This window comes from Zingiber officinale, chromosome 3A (assembly GCF_018446385.1).
Source record: "Zingiber officinale cultivar Zhangliang chromosome 3A, Zo_v1.1, whole genome shotgun sequence".
In the NCBI taxonomy this organism is placed as follows: domain Eukaryota; kingdom Viridiplantae; phylum Streptophyta; class Magnoliopsida; order Zingiberales; family Zingiberaceae; genus Zingiber; species Zingiber officinale.
Window position 1 is genome coordinate 130,764,816 of NC_055990.1, and position 21,140 is coordinate 130,785,955.

The window sequence follows — 21,140 nt, forward strand, 5'->3', positions numbered from 1 at the left end:
GATGAAGGCATCTCTCACAACCCGTCCTCAAATTGTGTGAAAGGAGATAAATTGCATGATCAACTTATAACCGGTCATCAAGTGGCTAAGGGTAAAAAATTTTCTCCGAAAGCATGTATATGTTAGAATTTGATCTCTACTCCATTGTAACAAATTTATCGCCCTCTAACTACATGATATCCCAACTTAGTAGCCTCGTTTTGTGATGTTGAGATGAATCATTCTGGGAAAATGAGGAAAGACATTTTGTGCCATAAAGAATTACAGTTTCTTGAATTCATTTAAATCTGAATAAATGGGTATTTAAATGTTTTGGATGATAAAAATGTTTTATCCATTCATACTGATGATTGTTCATATCAACTATCAAACAACCATGTGGCTACATGTAAAGCATGGATAAGATCAATCAAACTTTGTACTTGTAACAAAAAATTGAAAATTTTCAATGTGAAATGCGTACTTTGTCACAAAGTAGCCCGAAAACATTTAATACGGTTCTACACATTAGGTTCTTGGCGGAACAGAGGATTTCTCTTAACACACCTTGAACTAGACATGAAAGAGCAAAGAAATGCGTTTAAAATAAACAATAACTGCCCGTCTATCAGTTTTGCAAGAAACACCATAGGGCTGGAGCTGCAATGGCTCGAAGGTTTCCAGTCAGAGAGTATAGAGGTATTGCTTGCTTGAGTTTGTTCACCCAAATGCTGCAATCAGGAATGACTTGTATATGCTCATGAACTTTGCAACAAAGGCTGATCAAAAGTGCAGAAAGAACGCATTAGCTGTTTCTTCGTATAGGCTTTCTAAGATTTCACTGTTCACAATTACAAAATTGACATGTACTAATGAAGACAATAAAGAAGTTTATATATTAGAGAAACATCTACTGCAATTCCAAAACCATAACATGTAAGCAGAGTATATAAAATGACGATGCAGAACGTTAATGATTCATAGTAAAACTAGGGTACATAGTTAACTAACAGAAATAAGCAACTCACTAGGTAACCAGAAAATAGTAGTTTTCCAAATATCTATTCTAATAATGGGCAGCTCACCAGATCAGCTCATCAAAAGATGTTATTTGAATATCTCTTTAGCAGATCTGTGCTAACCTAATGATTAAGGGTTTAAATTCAACAAAAATGATTATTCTAGTAACTTCATTTTATTTTTGAAGTCAGTAAAAATTTCAATTACAGTACCAATTTCATTATTAACATGGAACCATATCATTCCAAGTCAAGTCATGACAACACTCAACATGACAGCCAAACCGAATGCACCCTATAGGTATATATAAATTACCCCATTACTTAGTATCTGCTAAAACTTCTTGTCATTTAGATGATCAATGATCAGCAATTCATAACTTTCAATGCTTAATCACCTCCACAATGATATCCAGGGGCAATTGAACTTGTTTGCTACACCAGAAACATCATGCAAAGTCTCTGCATGCAGTCTGTTTTGGCATTTCATCATGAAACCCTCATCTTGAGCTCCATCATCCATGTTTGCCTTATAGTCATGTATCACCCATACAAACAACACATGGTATCAGGTGATACATGCAAAACAAGTTTTCTTTGTTATTGATTAGCATAAAATGAGATTTAAAACCATGTTTAATGGTATGCTAGAGTACATGATACGCAATGACCTAATAAATCATTGAGAATATTATTTCAAATGCATCCTAATGGAGTGCCCCCATGAGCGTGAGGCAGCGATAAAGCACTAAAGGAGCAATAAGAGGATTAGAATTCAAATTTCAAATGGGACGAATATGATGGAGGTTGACTTTTGAGTGTTCATAAACTATATTCCGAACTTACTTGGTAAGCAAACCAAGGAGGAATGACATCTACCTCAAGGATTAGTTGGGCGAAGAACGGACACCTAGATTATCAAAAAAAATGCAGCCTAATGGAACCTTTAATTGACAATTGTTTGAATAGATAGTCTCATTCATCAAAATGTTAAACACATTGCTTTATGATCACATATAATGATGCATGACTCTAAGAGAAGATGAACTTTGGTAGATTTAACCTTAGGCAGAATGAAAAGATGGAGATTAATTGTCACGCCACGCAAAGGTGACAAGTGACTCAGTATTTCGAGAGACCCAACTGGCCAAAATGCTTAACTAAAGTTGCTATAGTAGCTCACTTGTATAAGTTTGCAATTTGCTTCATTATTCTGCAATTCACCATGTACACCTAAACTAAGATGTCAGATTGGCAAAATCAAGTTATCTAAACAGCCATGCAGGAGAGAGATTATACCAAGGTCTAAAAATCACGACCTGCCAAGTTTTCAGTCCCATATCGAAATGATATGGTTTCGGTACCATATCGTGCCATGTCGATACACGGTTTCAATACTTTTATATATATATATATATATATATATATAAAATATGTTTATTATACATTTATCTAGTAAAATTTGATTGTTGTTGTATTAATTTTATGTAACTTGATAGCATACCTTTTTCAAAACTTCTGAAATAAAGGATAGATAATATAAAGTATTTCCTAGACGGAAAAATTAAACATTCATATCAATAAAAAAAGTGTTTCATATGCTTAAGAATCAAGAATCTAAAAATAGATATCTAAGTATGTTAATATTCATGATTTCAAATCTCAAATTGATTCTAAGATAAAAAAAAAAGGGTTATTATCTATAATAATTATATAAATTAACACAAAAATCATAATTTATATATAATAATTATATAAATTATTAATTAATTAATTTATATAATATATGATTATATAATTATAGTTTATAAATATTCTAAATAATATATATTATATATATATATAGCTTATATTGAATTCTACTATCAAATTTATTTAAAAAATTTTATATATTTTTAAAATTATTTTAACAATTAATTTTTTAGAATTATTTATACTTTTTTAAAAATTATTTTAAATATTTATAAAATTTTAATCTATTTTAAATTTATAAAAATAATTTAAAGTTTGTTTTTAAAATTATTTTAAATTATATAACTATATATTATATAAATTATCTATCTTTTTAGTTTAATTTTTTTATATATTTAATAAAAATATAAAATTATATATTATAATTATATTAATTAATTAGAAATTATATATAATATAATGGTTTTAATTACAACTTTTAATAAGTCCTAACTTTTCATCTCCCTCGCAATTCTGTCACTGCCTCCCATTCCGCACGATTTTTTTCCGCCTCGCTACCTTGTTCTCGCTTTGCCGCTACCTCGCCGAGCTAATCTGTCTTCATCCACAAATTGATTCCTTCTTCCTTTCTTATGTTGGATGCCCGTGATGCACACGATGGTGCATGTGAAATTGTTGCACGTGTATCCCGTGTCAGAAGTAAAAACCGTCCATTTCAGATGGCACGCTCGAGATTTCATTTCTTGGATTATATAGCCCGATGGAAATGAAAGTTCTTATTCTTTGATGGACAGAAGATGAAAAAGGAAGGAAGCCTTTATTTGAATAAAAAGTTGAAGTGCTATTAAGATGAGAAATACTTCCAATCATGGTTTAAAATTTCGAGCCGTGCCGGAGTTTCGGTCCCAGACCGGAACGATACAGTTTCGGTATCGTATCGTGCCGTGCCGATACAGTTTCGGTAGTTTTTAATTTTAAATATAAATGTAAGGCAAAACAAATAAATATATTTTTCTTTTAAGAAAATTGATATATGAACAACTCAAATTAAAATTGATACATCATAATACAATACCTTACTAATACCAAAAGGAATGACGTGAATCAGATTGAAGCATTGGTTCTTGCAACATTCTGGTTAAATCAACTCCATAGTTTTTCAATGCCCAGATTAAATAATCATCCCATGACATGCAATATTGATATTGATTTCTCCACATGTCCATCAGCATGTCTCGATTGACCACTGAAAGTTGAATTTGAACTGGCACCACTGGAATTGGAACTGGTACAGGTACAGGCACAGGATAAGGATAAGCATACGTCCCTGAGCTCTGATATGATGGATCGCCATATGATGCATCAGAACTATAATAAGAAGGTTGAGAGTACGATGAACTTCGATCAGAATCAATCTCAGCTAAACTCTCTCGCATATCATGATAATCATGAGCTTTCTTTTGTTTGTCACCCTTAGATCGACGTTGATACTGAGATTTAATAATTCTACCTCTATGATCTTTATCTTGGGTTGCATGTGTGTAATCTTTTTCACATGTCCAAGGCTCCGGTGCCGAAGTAGGAGGAACATAAGTGCCACAGCCACCAGATGCATCACCACTGCCATCGCTTCCATTAGTACTTGCACTGCTATTGACATCACTATCATCATTTCGAACTTCTCGTCGGACTATAGTGTCAGAAGGTGATGATGTTTCATCACTATCATCATGCTCTTGCTCATCAATTGCATTGAGTGGATTTTCACTAATTCTCAATGGGCCACTTTCTTTAAAAGCAGGAGTTTTGACTTTTCTTTTCTCTTGAGTAAAAATTGCAGGAGTTTTACCTTTGTCTTTATCTGCGGACTTTGGTTGACTTTGAGGTTGAGATGATTGAGAACGTCTTGGTCGTGATCCGAAAATCGAAATTCTTGGTCAAAAGCCTCATCATTATATTCTTCACTGACATCTCCTCTAGCTTGTATTTTTTCAATCTCTTGAGTAAGAAATTGAGATGGTCGTGGTGGATCTCCAGTTTCATCAAGTAAGGGATTCTCAGCCTCCACGGCACTCCACCAATCCATCATTGGATCATCCTCGGTTTGGACAAATCCAATATCAAATGGGTCTACATCACTAGATTCTTGTTTTTCCAGTTCTTGTTCTTCCGTAATCGCTCTTAGTTGAAGACGCATATTATAATGAACGTAGACCATCTTCTCCAAGCGACGATAAGAAAGACGATTGCGTACTTTTGTATGAATGAGGGAGAAAGTTGACCAATTTCTTTCGTGACCACTTGAAGACGTTGTTTGTGAGAGAATTTGTCTTGCAATCTTTTTTAAATTTGGGGCTGATCCTCCATATTGTAACCACCACTCAATTGTAAGATAAATAAGAATAAAGTTAAAATAGTATTTATATTTATTGACAAAAATTAGTAATAATTTTTTCTATATTTACCTGCATCCATTTTATATCTGCATGACACTGCAAAAGAATCGCTAAAAGAACCATATGCTTCTCGAAATAATCGACTTTCATTAATAGCCTCAGTAGCTAATTCTCTATTTTTTTGGAGTCTTGATATTACATTTCTGAGGGCTACTAATAGATCTTCATTTGTGGCAAGATTATAACGATATTGATATGACGGATTGAGATAATAACCTAAAATAATTAAGCATATATATAATTATTAATAGTAATATTAAAAATTCTTAATTCTTTATCATAAAAAATACGCACCTGCTAAATGAATATGTTTTCCCATTTGGTTGTCCCACCTTGTAGTGATTATATCAATATAATATTGATACTTAGTTGGAGATTGTAGACGTCTCTTAATTTCCTCTTTTGCTTCGTGAATTAGACGGTAGACGTTGCCCATTTGTGGCTTCTTGTCCATATCAACTTTTCGTAGAACAACGTACAAGGGTTCCACTGCTATAAGAATATCTGAAATATAGTCCCAAAATCTAGCAGATATAATAATTTTTTGTACCTCCCTTCCTTCAGTAGAACTAGAGTATCGAGAGGTTTCCCAATCTTCAGAAGTGAACATGGCTTTCAATCCGACTTTTTTCTGAAATAATGATTTTAATAGGAGAAAGTGAGTTGCAAACCTAGTTGCTCCTGGTCGTAGAATCTCCCCATTAATAAATTTCCTCATTAATCCGTGAACCCAATGATGATTATAAAGGAATTTTGTTAACGATTGACCTTTTTTCACTACCTTCTTTACTATATCGAGTTTACCAATATCTGCCATCATCAAATCAACAGTGTGCTGCGCATGGTGTCCAAAATAACGTTTGATATTTTTGCTCCAGTAATTCTCCAGCCCTCTTGAAGTTGGCACCATTGTCTGTAATTACCTGCACTATATGTTCTGCACCTATCTCTTGAACTACGTTATCCATCAAATGATATATATAAGATGCATCATGATAATCTGCAGTTGCATCAACAGATTTATGAAAAATCACCTTTCTATTGCAGTATAGCAGAAAATTAATAATGCTCATCCGTGTAGGTCCTGTCCAACCATCACACATTAATGTAACCCCATATAAGCTCCATTGCTTCTTGCATGATAGGATCCAAGTTTTGATTTCCTCCACTTGTTCATCTAAATACGGACCAGCAATTTCATATGCAGTCGGAGGTTGAATACCAGGTCCAGATTTTTGAATGTTGGATATCATGCTGCGGTAGTATGTGTTATTTGCTGCATTGGGAGGAATTCGATTAAAATGAAAAAATTTAGCAATACTTTGACCTATTGATTTCTTCTTCTCCCTTGTATAAGCATCATCAATCCTAGTCTGTTTGCTAGCTTGGTCCGGGAATGCTAGTGGATCAATATCAGCAATATCAACTGCACGCCTTCGTCCCATAGAAGGAAAGAAACGACCGATACCACCTTGTGTTGAAGTAACACGAACACTTTCACTCCTCCCCAATGTTGCTGCAGTAGTTGAGCCACTTCCACTAGCACCAGCTGAGCCACTTCCACTAGCACCAATACTACTATGTTGCATATGTCGCTCATATTCATATTGAGTTCGAGAGGCACTAAGAGCTGCTAAAAATTCTTCATCATTTGGATCTTCACCATGACCTTCAAATTCATCATAGACTGGTGCTTGAGAGCTTCGCCTATCAAGCATTTCACGTTGTTGTTGTTGTTTATGCTTTAATTCTTTTTTGCCATCAAGTTCATCTTTCATTGCACGACGAATTTCTTGAGGCACTTTTGGGCATCTAGAGACATCTGGATATCCACCAGCAAGATGTTGTTTTAGGCGTGTGATCCCACCACCACGTCCAATCATATCGCAATGCAGACATTGCCAATGAAATCGATTTTCTAATCGACGTGCATGTCTCCAAGCTGGATCATAAGATTGTTGTTTTGGTGCCATTACCTATGCGTTATAAAAATGTAAATATTCATAACTATAAAAATTAATAAAATTAAAATTTTAATTAATAAATATGATAATTATATTATTATTTATCAATTTAATTAATTATCAATTAATTTATATAATATATATCTATATAGTTAGCGTTTATATATTTTGTACCATATATAATAAAAATTACTATTTATATATTTATATATTATTTTAAAACTAAATTTATTCAAAACATCTAAAATTATATATTTTTAAAAATATGATTAATAAATAAATAATTTAAATTATTTTATCAATTAATAAACAATTTAACAATTTTTCTTATAAATTTTTTTAATATATCACAAATTAAATTATTTAAGTAAACATGAAATAATTAATTTTGATATATATAGAGAATAATTAATAGATAAAATTTACTATAAATTAGTTAATAAATAAAAATTTTAAATTACTTATTCAATTCATAATCAATTTATTTTCCTCATAAAATTTTCTAGGATATCACAAATTAAATTATTTAATTATACAGGTAATAAATTATGTAGATATTAAATAATTAATAGATAAATTTTAATAGATTTTTTGATAGATTTTATTTGTATTTTTAAAAAATAATTTTAAAATATTAATTTAGATATAATTATATAAATTAATTATTAGTTCACTTAATTATTTATTTATTTATAAAAATATACTAATTCATGATCATTTATTTAGAAAAAATACATTACAGTTTAATAAAAAAATATGAAAAATTAACAAAAAAAAAGACTAAAAATATGTATAAAATAAGTAAAAATAAAATGCAAGTGAGGCCTAAATAAATTTTAGATCATTAATGATCAAATTATTAATATTTGATTAATTTAAGTTAATTTACTTAAGATAATATTAAGGAATTAATTAGAAAATTAAAAATTAATAAAAAGGATATAAACTTCGATACTGAAAAATAGCTAAAATTAAGTTAATTTTTTAAAACTCCAACAAGGAAATTGGTCATCTATTTAAGTTATAATCTACTTTATATAATTCTGTTTATAAATATTCTATATAAGTTTTATATTAAATAATTAAATGATTTAAATACTATAATTTATATTACAGAAAAATTAAATTTATTTAACAGATTCAAATTTATTTTAATTTTTAATCATTTATAAAATTTTTAAACTATTTATAGATTTTATATAAGTTTTATATTAAATAATTAAATTATTTAAATACTATAATTTATATTACAGAAAAATTAAATTTATTTAAAAGATTCAAATTTATTTTAATTTTTAATCATTTATAAAATTTTTAAACTATTTATAGATTTTTAAATTATTTTAAAATTTTAAACTATTAATATTAAGGAATTAATTAGAAAATTAAAAATTAATAAAAAGGATATAAACTTCGATACTGAAAAATAGTTAAAATTAAGTTAATTTTTTAAAACTCCAACAAGGAAATTGGTCATCTATTTAAGTTATAATCTACTTTATATAATTCTGTTTATAAATATTCTATATAAGTTTTATATTAAATAATTAAATGATTTAAATACTATAATTTATATTACAGAAAAATTAAATTTATTTAACAGATTCAAATTTATTTTAATTTTTAATCATTTATAAAATTTTTAAACTATTTATAGATTTTATATAAGTTTTATATTAAATAATTAAATTATTTAAATACTATAATTTATATTACAGAAAAATTAAATTTATTTAAAAGATTCAAATTTATTTTAATTTTTAATCATTTATAAAAAATTTAAACTATTTATAGATTTTTAAATTATTTTAAAATTTTAAACTATTTTATTTATAAAATTAATTTAATATTTAATTTTTTTAATAAATTATAAATTCAAAGTTTTTAATTAAATTTTTTTTATTTTTTATAGTTTTAATAATAAATAATAATAATAATATGAATTTATATGTCATAATTATATTAGTTAATTATAATTTATATAATAATTAATTAGAAATTATACATATTTTAAATAATTTATTACATATGTATATAATTTATTTTGATTTTTAATCAATTACAAATATGAATTTAAAATCTAAATACTTTTATTATTAATAAAATAAATTTATATCTTATAATTATATTAGTTAATTGACAATTTATTTAATTAATATTAATTTATATATATAATTATCGTTTATATCATAATTAATTAGAAAATAGAAATTAGAAATTATATATATATATATAAAATTTTTTTTAGAAATTTAATATAACACTGTTATAATAATTATAACAGTTATAAGTTATAAACGAAACTCTATTCCTTTATAACACTATTATAACATTGTTATAATAATTATAACATATAAATAAATCTTTTATTTTAATATAACGGTTTTAATTAAAACCGTTATATTAAAATTTTTATTAAACGAAACCCTATTCCTATTCCTCCTCTGCGAAGTCGCGATCATCGCGATTCCGCCGCCATCCTCCTCCTCCTCCTCCTCCTCCTCCTCCTCCTCCTCTGCTCTACTCGCGATTCAGAGCTTCTCTACTTATAAATTGACAATTTACTTTGTTACCTGCCGAAGATATGTGATCGCCGCCTCACTGCCTCGCCGCGTCGCCTCCTCGCCGCCTCGCCGCCTCGCCTCCTTGCCGCCTCGCTGCCTCGTTGCCTCGCCGCCTCGACCCAATCTCCGTCGCTGATGCTTCCAGGTAAGTTTTCGTCGTTTATATAAGTTTTTTCCGTGATCTCGTGATCGACAGAAGGAATCCAATCGATTCCTCTTGTCGCCCACTGTGCCGCAACTGGACGCACGCGAAGACGCATGCGATGACGATCCGAACTTCACGCCCTCGTGCTGTGTCGGTCGCGTGCTGTCTCGGTCGCGTGCCGGTGCCGGTCCCTTGTCGGAACGGTAAAAGCCGTGAGTTTCGGGCGGAACGGTTCGGTATTTAAAACCATGCTTCCAATAGCTATTGGTGTGAGAAGACTCGTTTGAGACACCCATAATTCAAATGGACAAGTGATGTGCTTGAAATTTAACTAAGAGTACAGAGAATTTTGATGCAATTCAAGTTTAAGGCCCTCCCCCCTTGTTTAATTTGATGGAGGCAATAGGAGAATTGAAGGACAACAGAATCTACGAATCTAAAAACACACCCATGGAAGAGAACTTTGGTGGCTGTGGTATCACGTTCATGAGTTCTCTCATATCCATTTCCCCAACGACCTCAAGTACCACCATCGATCTTTTTACTTCTTCCATCCTGTTCACTGACCTTGCCATTTCCCTTGCACTCCCTGATTTCTATTGTCGTTGCAGCTCTCTTCCTTTCCGACCTTGAGCAAAATCCTCACCGCATCTTCTCTGTCTCTGTTCTCAAGGGCTGTTGCCTTACTCTTTTACAAATGTGTTGCCCCCTCCAAAATAATCTCGCATCAAATAGTGACCTTCAAAAGAATATGAGACTATCCATCTATGATGGTAATCCTTTGAATTAGGGAATCCTCAAGGTGATTTAAAGCACACTGGTATTTCTCTTATCAATTTGCTCAACTGTTGATAGCATCACTAGCACATTATTCTGCCAATACAATGAAGTGTATACGAACAAGCATACATTTGGAAACTTCAATTAAACGATTAAATATCACCAAGTAGTTGCTCATCAACACCTGTTAGTTTGTTAGGTACACAGTAAAGTATGGATTAGCCCATCAAATGGCTAGGGTATTGAGTGTATCAACATTAAGTTGTTCATAACCAAACTCTAAATTCTCCATGTGCAAATAACAGTGTACCTGATAAAACAAGAATGAGTCTTACACTTAAGGGCACTTGAGTCTGTGATTCCATTGCGCCCAAGAAATAACATACATGGCAACTATCTACAGTACAAAATATGTAATGCACCCATAGATTAAGCATCACTGGCGTAAAATTAGTTTTCTGCTAAGTAACTCCTTGATCAATTTGTCACCTTTTCAAAAAACTTAAAAATTATTCCCATTTTTGGCTAAGCCTATGAGGTAGCATGTACAAAAATTTTAGATGAAATACCTTCTATGTGGAATATGGCCTTTTGTCCAAGTCTCATCCTGTGTTCCTACATATAAACATTGACATAAATTTGGACTACAAAAAGATGCAAAAACATCAAAAAACAAAACAAAACATGGTTAGTCATCAGAAGATAAAGAAAATATAACACCAGACAATATAGAGGGGGATTTGCCACTGAATAGTAGTACTGTAGAAAGGGGTTGCCATAAAATTGAATTCACATTATTATCCAATTTACATGGGAAGAAAGAAATTAAAAAAGATAGATATAAAGAGAGATAGAGAGGAAGAATATTTTTATCCACTTGTTTACTAGGGAAAAAAAAGAGAGAATGAGAATCTTAAACTTTTGCATTGGTTACTTGTGAAGAAAATAGAGAAGAAAAAACATGTAAGTGATTCAGAAAACATTTTAGTTATGGTGCTAATCATGTATTACAACAACAACCAAGCCTTGGCCGGCTGTGCTAATCATGTGTTATAAGAAAAATAACCAAGTTGGTAACTTCAGTTTTAAATCACTCCTCTGCCATCACTTTTTCCTAGTAATTGAATTGAGAATAAAGATTAAGGTGTTAATCCCTCCAACTTTCTTAAATTTCTTATCCAAGTAAACAGGATTTTCTAAGTCATTACTCCTACTCCTACTCCTACTCCTAATCCCTCTCCTATTTTTGATTTCTTCTTTTCTTTCTCTCCAAGTAAAGAATAAATAGAGACTATACATCAAAGACATATTTTAGTATCATAACAGTTGGATAAAACTAATCAATCATAAGTTTTTTTTGGTGGCTTGTGACAATTTTGGAATGATGAGATGCTTCAAAGAGGACTGTGTTATAGTGACACCATTACTATGCCTCGCATGGCATCCATGATCCATTAAAGATGATTCAAGGTAATAAGTTGGAAATTTTGACACACTATATTAATTTCATGTGGAAGTTATGTGCTATAAAGGGGATTTTTAGGCTTATATGAGTAAATTACTATTAACATTGGCTGAAACATTTTGGGTTGGTGATTGAGAATAAAAAGTTGATAAATCAATTTCCAAATTTAGACAGGTTGTAAAAGATGTAAAAACACTTTAAAGACGTAAATATTGTCAAGATATAAATGCAAACTTTTAGTGTTTTTTTTTTTTTGTTAATGTGTAGAGGATAGGATGTGCCAGATTAGTGAGAATTCCTACAAGTTTCATGTTTCTTTTGGAATTTTATTGGTTCTATCTTCTTGGTTCAAAGCCTGTAAATGGATAAAAGTTATAAAGTGATATCAGGGAATGATGTTTCCATCAAATTGTTGCACCCTTTGGTTCTCCTTCCTCCATCTAGTCATCTGGTTCTTATCTCAAGCTCCTGTTATACTAATCTTTCTTCCGGTCTCACAAAGAGTAGGAGAGGTAATAACAATTTCAATTTGGCTCTTTCCCGGAAGCTTAAGCCTTTTGGATAGGTGATCATTGGTGAAACTTAAGAGAATCAAACCAGATATCGATCAAATAACCAACTGGAGAAAATGAAGAGACAAACCTTTAGTTGCTTAGTAATGAAAATCTATATATCAATATACAAGTAGATATGTCAAAGGAATCATCCTTATCCATAAGAAAACTCAACCTGATGCAAAATGCCTAGAATCTAGAAAGGCACATGCTCTCACAACACCCCAAACAAGAATAAGCAATTGCTTTAGCCCCACGCCACTTGAGAACAAGCACAAAAATACTAGCAAGGTGGGACCTGTAAGTACCCCAAGTTGGTTTTGATGTGATCAACCAAATCAAGCTAGGTCCTATTGTATTTTGATCCTTGTGTCTAAGTGTGTAAGAGCTTAGGATCACAAAAAGTCGAGCGGAAGACGCGACAGACGAGAAGGATGACACGGGATCGAGTTGACAAGCTCGGTGCATTCGAGGGACGAGAAGTTGTGGAAGAATACACCGGTGGAGCAAGAAAGACGCACACGGCGCTTCTAAGGGACGAGAAGCCGAAGTGGAAGACTGCTCGAGGACAAGGTCAAGGTTGGTTAGGGTGAGCTCAACTCTGGATGACCGGAGAATCACCTAAGGAACCAAAGCCAAAGTCGAACAAAGGCAACGCTGAGTTGACCTTGTCCAGGCTCCATGTGCCTGAACTCCGAGCACCCGGAGTGGGCCCGGACCCCCGGCACCATAGGGGCGCCTCGACAAGCTGTTGTTGCGGATGATGTCGTATGTCCACATCAGCAACACTCCAGGCGCCCGAACCGAGTCCACAAGCCCGGGCGAGGATAAAATTTTATCTTCAGACCGTTGCGTAGCTGTTGCGAGCAGATGAGATGCACCGCTGGGGCGTCGGGACTAGGTCCAGGCGCCCGAAGTCGCCACATCAGCAAACAACTATTTTCAACCACTAGACTATAAATAAAGCTCCGATCTTCTCATTTAGTGCAAGACTTGACAATACTTTCTGTACTTTCACTTCCACACACTGTACTTTCTTTTCTGTTCTTCAACGCATGTACGAGGCTTCTCTGCCTCCGAGGATTCGCTCGTAGAAGGAGATAGTAGTGAGCTGTCTTGGAGTAGCAATCTTGATTTCAAACTAAGTAAACCCAGTCGTCTCGTACTTACTTTTTATTTCATTCTAATTTAATTAAATGCTTGTCTAACTTAAGTCAAAAGTTTTTTAGAAGGGCATTTTTGTATTTTCAAGTAATTCACCCCCCTATTGTCGGCTGCACGGGACCATCAGACCCAGGTGCATCATGCGCTCCCTTGACAGCAATGATAGTTTACGTGAATAAAATATACTCACATGATATGCAACCCAATGACATACTCCATGCTTTAATTCAGTCCAATTTCTTCAATAACTCTGGCAATAGCTTCTGCAAAATCAAAATAAGATAAATACAAGTAAAAAATTAGGTTCAGTTAATATAAAATAATATAATATAGTAACTTTCAAAAAGAGCAGTCCGGTGCACGAAGCTCCCACCATGCGGAGTCCCGGGGAAGGATCCATTGTACGCAGCCTTACCCTGCTTTTTGCAAGAGATTGTTTCCAGGATTCGAACTCGTGCCCTTTTGGTTACATGGCAACAACTTTACCGTTGCTCCAAGGCTCCCCTTCAATATAGTAACTTTCACCTTTAGAATAATTTAAGGGGGGATGCAGTTCACAAGAAGTTCATATATTTTTCCATGAACTGCAAATAACCTATGGCATTGAGAAAATATAAAGAGAAGAACAATTACAACGAATTGTGGCATTCCTTGAGAAAAGTACAGAAAATAGCATTCTAATATCTAGATGACTTTGATGCAACATCAACAGGACCAATAATGGGGATAATCTATGACCACATTCCAGATTCTATGACCCTTGCAAAGATTATACCATGTTCACTTTCATAACAAGGCAACATTTTGAAATGAAATGACAGACTCAATAAACATGAATTATTGAGAAAGATTCAATTTCTATTCAACAACAATAAACACCAGACATAATATTTAATTTACACAAAGTAAACAGAACCTTGTTGCCTATATTGATATTGTAAATTATAAGGAACTGCTAAAAGGTTTCATTATTTTCTTTTTTAGAAAATTCAGAATTGGAAAAGAATGAGCTCGGAATTAATGCCAACACTATGGTATCAACATATGTACAAGATCCTTTCCTCATAAAATGATGAAAATATACACTCAAATTTATGACAGGTGCATGCAACCCAAGTGTCACAGACACATCTGACCACAGGACACCGAAACAGCCTCAACAAGGATGAAAAAATCATGGACTAACAGGTTCAGACACAAAGATCATGGCTGAACTTTGTGGGATTGTAACAACTAATAACCGACACTTACTTATCGTTCTCAATGTACAATATGTTTGATCTCATGTGCATAGGTATCTAAATTATACATATATATAGACTAATGATTGAGAAAAAAACTGCACCTGATTACTAAATCATAATGAAAATGTTCCACAGCAATGTCGGGTAACAACACTAAAACAAAAAGCCAACTTAATGAGAATAAACAATAAATAAAAGCATAATTCTCAACAAAAGAAGTCAGGATATGTTTAGTAGTCATTAAGAAGCATTGCAGTATTTCAACCAACTGAACAATTACTAATTTTTCAGGCTTACAGCTATGCTGTTCAAGTATTTCAACAATTTCAGGTTTTCTTGCAGAGAAATATGAGAATGAACCATTTGAGGGAACCAGTCTAGAAGTCTTTGCCCATGATCAGATCTCACTGCCTATGTTGCTACAGGTTCCAATTGTTTTGGTAACTGGAAGACTCTAATGTGGTTACTTATTAAACCTATCTTTTCTTCATCTATTGCTCAATCAAATATCAAATCAATCGCTCCTCTAATGCAGATGCTTAGGAACATGTGGCATTGCTCTCTTCTTGAGCTTTTCCCCCCAATGTGTATAAATCTAGGACTTATTATAAGAAATTACTTATCCTGGAACAAATCTATGATTGTATTGAACTGTCATGTCTTCTTCTAAGACTTTATCAGAATATATTACTTGTAGGTATGTGAAAATTGAATTTTCATATGTCGTAGGCATCTGGAAAATGAAAAATTGATCAACCTTTGCTCTTATAAGTCAGTCAAAGACTCAAGGATCAAAGATGATAGTTATCTGGAAATAAAAACCATGAGATTACTCTTGGATACCCACTCTCTGTACAAGTTGGCACAGGTCAACCATGCCAGCATGGTTTAATGGTGGAGCATTTATCGATCACCACCACGTCTTCAAAACTAGTGTTTGCTCATCCTTCCTGATGAGAGGAAGGTCTTAGCAGGAACTTCCTTTATGCTTTACCATTGATCACCTTTTCCCAGTTGTCAACAACTTGAAATGGCATATCTGGCATGGTGTCACCCTTATAATATTATTCCAAGTTTCAGTGTGAGGTCAGAATGATACATCTAACCTGCATCAAGCTGGACGGCACAAGACTTTAATTGATGCATTGTTTAAATACTTTTCTAATAAGCAATGTCTAGGAAATAAAGTTTGAGAAAACCACAGGTGAGAAACAAAGTTCACCTTAAAAGTGAGAAACAAAGTTCACCTTAAAAGTTTGTCTTATTTGTTTGATTCGGTCCATTAAGATATGAAATGACTGTTGTAAAATAAAGATGATTATATAAATCTAAAAACAAACCTTTTAGGACTCTGCTCCTTCATTATATCAGATGCTATTTCAGAAACATATTGTTCCCAGTCCAAAGGTGGCAAGGCCTGGTTCGTTGTGAATGGATACCTATACCAATAAAGTGGCATTCCAAAATAAATGCATTTATTACATAGTTAACGATGCAGTTTCAACAAAAATCCTACAAACTCACATCTATACAATATATAGACAAAAACATGTCAAGCTCGAATGTTATTATTATATTAATTATAATGTACTTACTGCTGTACTTGACACGATTCAAAAGTTAATATTGCTCTTCTTAAATTACGGTTTGATTGAGCTGCTATACAAGCTGCAAATCCAGATAGAAGTTGTAGATTTTCTTTCTTGCCAATGAACTCCAAAACTCTAATAATCTAATTGAATAAGATATAAGATACTTTAATCTCTAAAAACAAGGAAAATCACTAGAATATCTAGAAGATCATAAAACATTAGGAGATTACCACTATAATAGAAAACATAACCAAGACATTTCAAGATAAAACTTAATATCTACAAAACTACAAGAAACAGTCTCACATGCCAATGTTCAAGATCCTAGTTATTCATGCAAGTAGATGGGTATCTCAAATCGTGGAAGACAACGAATAAATAATCCTTCTACATAAATAGTTCTTAAGTCTATTCATTACAATGCACAATAGATGTTAAGGCAAACATAAGATCAATATACATCAAGACAAAAAAATTAATTAGAAAAAGGCCTAAGTGAAGAAAAAAAATAAGGAAAACCAAAGATCAATATTTAAGCTACCGGGGAAGTAGGATAATCAAAGGCCAAACAACAAGATGGTAATCTATCTCATTCTCCAAAGCAATAAACGATGATAACTAATGAGTTTTATGAAAACTAGTGCCAATGAAATAGCACCAGATCACCAGAAAAACAATGAAAAGATAATTGCAAAGGATCATTCCTTTAGTTGCCATGTCTTTTTTCACTCCACTGACACAACATTATCATAGTGTTTGTGACAACCTGCCAACTCTGCAACTCAACCCACCACATTACCAAATAACTTCACATGGAAACTAAATTGATTAGTAGAACATGAACCCATTGTTACCACAGGTTGTTTGATGTCATTACTTATTAAACAAAATACCGATAATAATCTCACAGTAGACAACAAGGATGGTCAAAATTGCCAATTAAGTCTATCCATCAGATCTTCCTTTCTCCCCGTAATCCCTGCACTTGTCATTACAATTTGGAATCCACGCCTAAAGGTGATCAACCACGAGAATGGACTTGTATCTCTGCTGCCACCGCAGAAAGCAACTTACTATGACTGTAAAGCCTTCATAGTTGGTAGCCCTCCTCACTAAGGTGAGAAGGGATCATGTCATAAGCATGAGGAAGAGGAAAAAGAAGAGAGGGATTAGAAAGTGGGGAGGAAGAGTTTAAAAAATTTGGAATCAGTCAGATGGAAGGAGGAGGAAATGGAGGAGGAAGTAGGTGATTAGGAGGAGAAAGAAAGGATATGGAGGTGAACAGGAATAAGGGAGTACTTGGGAGAACTTTTGCTTATTTAAAAGTGATTTTTATAGAGATTATTTTGAAGTTAGTGAGAAGCTAAAGTATGGAGTATTTGGAAATAGAAGTCAAAAGCTAATACAAGGTAAAGTTGGAGTGTTTGATGAATAATTACTTCCAAGCTTAATTTTTAGTTAAATGACAATAATATCCTTAAACTATATAAATTAGTCTTTTTTAATTATCTAATATAATTTGGATACACTATTTGTTTATATAATTATTATTATATTTTAAATATTGTAACAAAATTAATTTTTTAATGAAAAAATATATAAAAATAATAAAAAATGAAAAAATTGAAAAAAAAAATTATATAAATACACAAAAAATTCTAGAAATATAAATTATATAAAAATATAAAATATTATTTAAGGAATAAATATTGTAGAAGTATGGTGGTAATTATGTAAAATGATAAATTTATTAAGGACATAAATGTCAACTTTTAATTTTAGACTACAAACAAAAAAGCATATGCAAGAAAAAGCATCAAATTCGTGCTTCTAGCTTTTGAGTAAAAGTTATCAAAGCTGAAGCAGAAGTTGTCATTCACAGACACTCAAAAAGTGCTTCCATGTAGCTAGAATCTAAGAAGCGCTTAGTAGAAGCTCTACCAAACACTCCCTAAGAAAGGGAGGATGGAGCAGGTGGTACCATGGTAGGGAGAAGCGAAAAAGGGACAAAATATTTTATAGAAATCAACTTTGCACATGCCATAACAATATACAAGCTTACTTAGGTATTCAGGTAGTTAACAAATGAATCATGCAAAAACACGTAAGTATCAACAAAGATTCCTTGCTGCCAACAAACTGTACATTGGTTGGGGAAAGTGATGGAAAATGAAATCAAGTGGAAACTTGAGGTTTGACTCCAGCAAATCAGGTAACCCATTTGTTCACAAAGTGCCCATACCCATCAACTTCTGCTTACAAGATTCATACAAAGTAAACTGTAACAGAAAAACTTGAAGAAAGAAGTCGGGTTCAAAATTATAAAAAACTTGGTTTTAAGGATAAGAACCAAAAACACTTAAAAGGAATAACTGAAAATTTGTTCACAAGAAATCCATGCATTGGATTCTAGACGGACTATAATGAGGATGCTGGCATTCACGATCAACTAAGCTCAAGTCAAACATCATGATAAAGCAAGCTGAAGGTCCCTTTCAGTTTTTTACAGATGGTTAACACTGCTTCTTTCCTCGCTTGACTGCCTTCAAGAAAAGGACTGAAAGGACAACTTTTTTTCTCATGTTGCCAGGAGGTGTATTGGTAGCGAATATAGAAAATGGTATTCATGGAGGGAAAACATATTATCAGAAAAACTTCAAGGAAAGAAGTAGAGTTATTTCAATTTTAAAAAAAATGGCTTCGAGGATAAAGAACAAAAAAGAAGATAAGAGGATTAGCACACAACAAACTTGTTCAGAACAAATCCAGAAGTCAGAACAAAAGGGCATCTGCAGAGGACTAGCATTAAAATATGGAGTAGCATACTGGCAATATTTGTCCATTCCATTTTAAAAACTAACCTGTTCTTCACTAGGTGCATTGACTCTAATGTTCAGACAGCGAGATCGAACAGCCTCAGTTACTTTTGACGAGCTGTTGCAGCATAAAATTAGCCTGCATGAAGCACTATATTTTTCCATTGTTCTTCAAAGAGAATGTTGAGCTTCCCTTGACAGCTTATCAACTTGATTCAGCACTAGTACTGCCAGTTAGACTACCATATCAGCATAAGAATAGTTAATATGTATAGCAAGAATTTTTTTCTCTTGAGGTAAACAAACATCAGAAATTCAGCATAACAAAGTCAGAAAAGAAACTACTATATGGGGAAGAATAAGTTAGTTAATTTAAGTTTATAATAATAGGTAGAACTGCAGAAGCATCAAGCCATATATTTCATAGTTGCACCTCAATGACTCTTGCTTCACAATCTATCATTCAAAGAAAATGTCAACCATATGTTGTCTACATTACGGAAGTCAAGGACTGTGGATCACTTTAACAGATAGATCAGAGAATCAACTGAGGTCTAGCTATCTAAGCTTCCCAGCAGAACAAACCAAGTAAAATCAACTGAGATCCAGAAGGTCTAATCTTAAGATATTGCATCAATCAAGTTCCATAGCTCTGACAATATTCTGTAAATAGTCCAAAATTCCCTATTAACTTAGAAAAGAAAATCAATAAAAGAAACATATTGTAATCTCTCACATTGTATCACAGTTTAGAAATAGACAAAAAAATCATCTCATAGTTTGCAACATTCTCCACCTTATATACAAAGACCAAATTACATCTACCTTTGAACCCTCTGTTGCCTTTCGAATCTATGGGTCTGTTTCTTGCCATTTCCTTAATAAACTCCTGAACTATATATCTGTCCTGAAATCCTGCATCACTAGGATTCATCTCAACGTGATAAGCACTAGAGAGCATTGCCAGTTCCAACTCAATTTTTCGAGTACCAGCCTAAATTGCAAAAAAAAAAAAAAACAAATATTTTAGTAGATTAAGTGATCAAATCATTGGCCAGAGGTGATACATGAAAGAATAATTCTGAGTGGAAAAAAAAAATTCCAGAAGCTACTACACATAAGAAACAAAGGACTAAGACCGAGTCCAAAGCTTCAACAACTTACATCAATTTTCCACGTCTTGTTCTCCAACTTCACCTGCCGTAGGCACAAAAGAGAACAAAAAAGGATTACCATAATTCTATATAGAGACCTTCTCAATCCCAGGGCCAAACATTTGCTTGAGAAGGGCAACGATTAGGGTTTTTTTACCAGCACCAGTCGGGCCATAGAATAGAAGATGAGGACAGTCCTGCTCCGTAACCTGAGACAAACGCGCCGCAAGGAGGGGGAAAAAAACATAAGCACTGGCACGTTCAGAATGCAGCGAACATATAGCAGAAAAGATCAGCAAAACCCTAGACCAACCAAAACTAAAGGTAGGGTTTTAGATGAGACTCGCCATTTTTTTCAGGTTTCGGGCGATGTCTTCGTGGGAGACGATCTTGTATAGGGTCCTCGGGGGGTGCTTGTCCACCCACAGCATCGTCGCAGGCGATGGATGGGGCGAGAAGGGGAGAGACGAGAAAAAAGTGGGAGATGAAGCCCGGAATGGCGGGAAGTCCGGACTGTGCTTATAGAGCCGGCAGGCGCCGCGATTTTCAGGC

At 33.1% G+C, this 21,140-nt stretch overlaps 1 pseudogene; it reads right to left on the reverse strand.

Moving 5' to 3' along the window:
* Positions 1-461: 461 nt before the first annotated feature.
* On the reverse strand, positions 462-21,140 carry LOC122052440 (annotated as a pseudogene).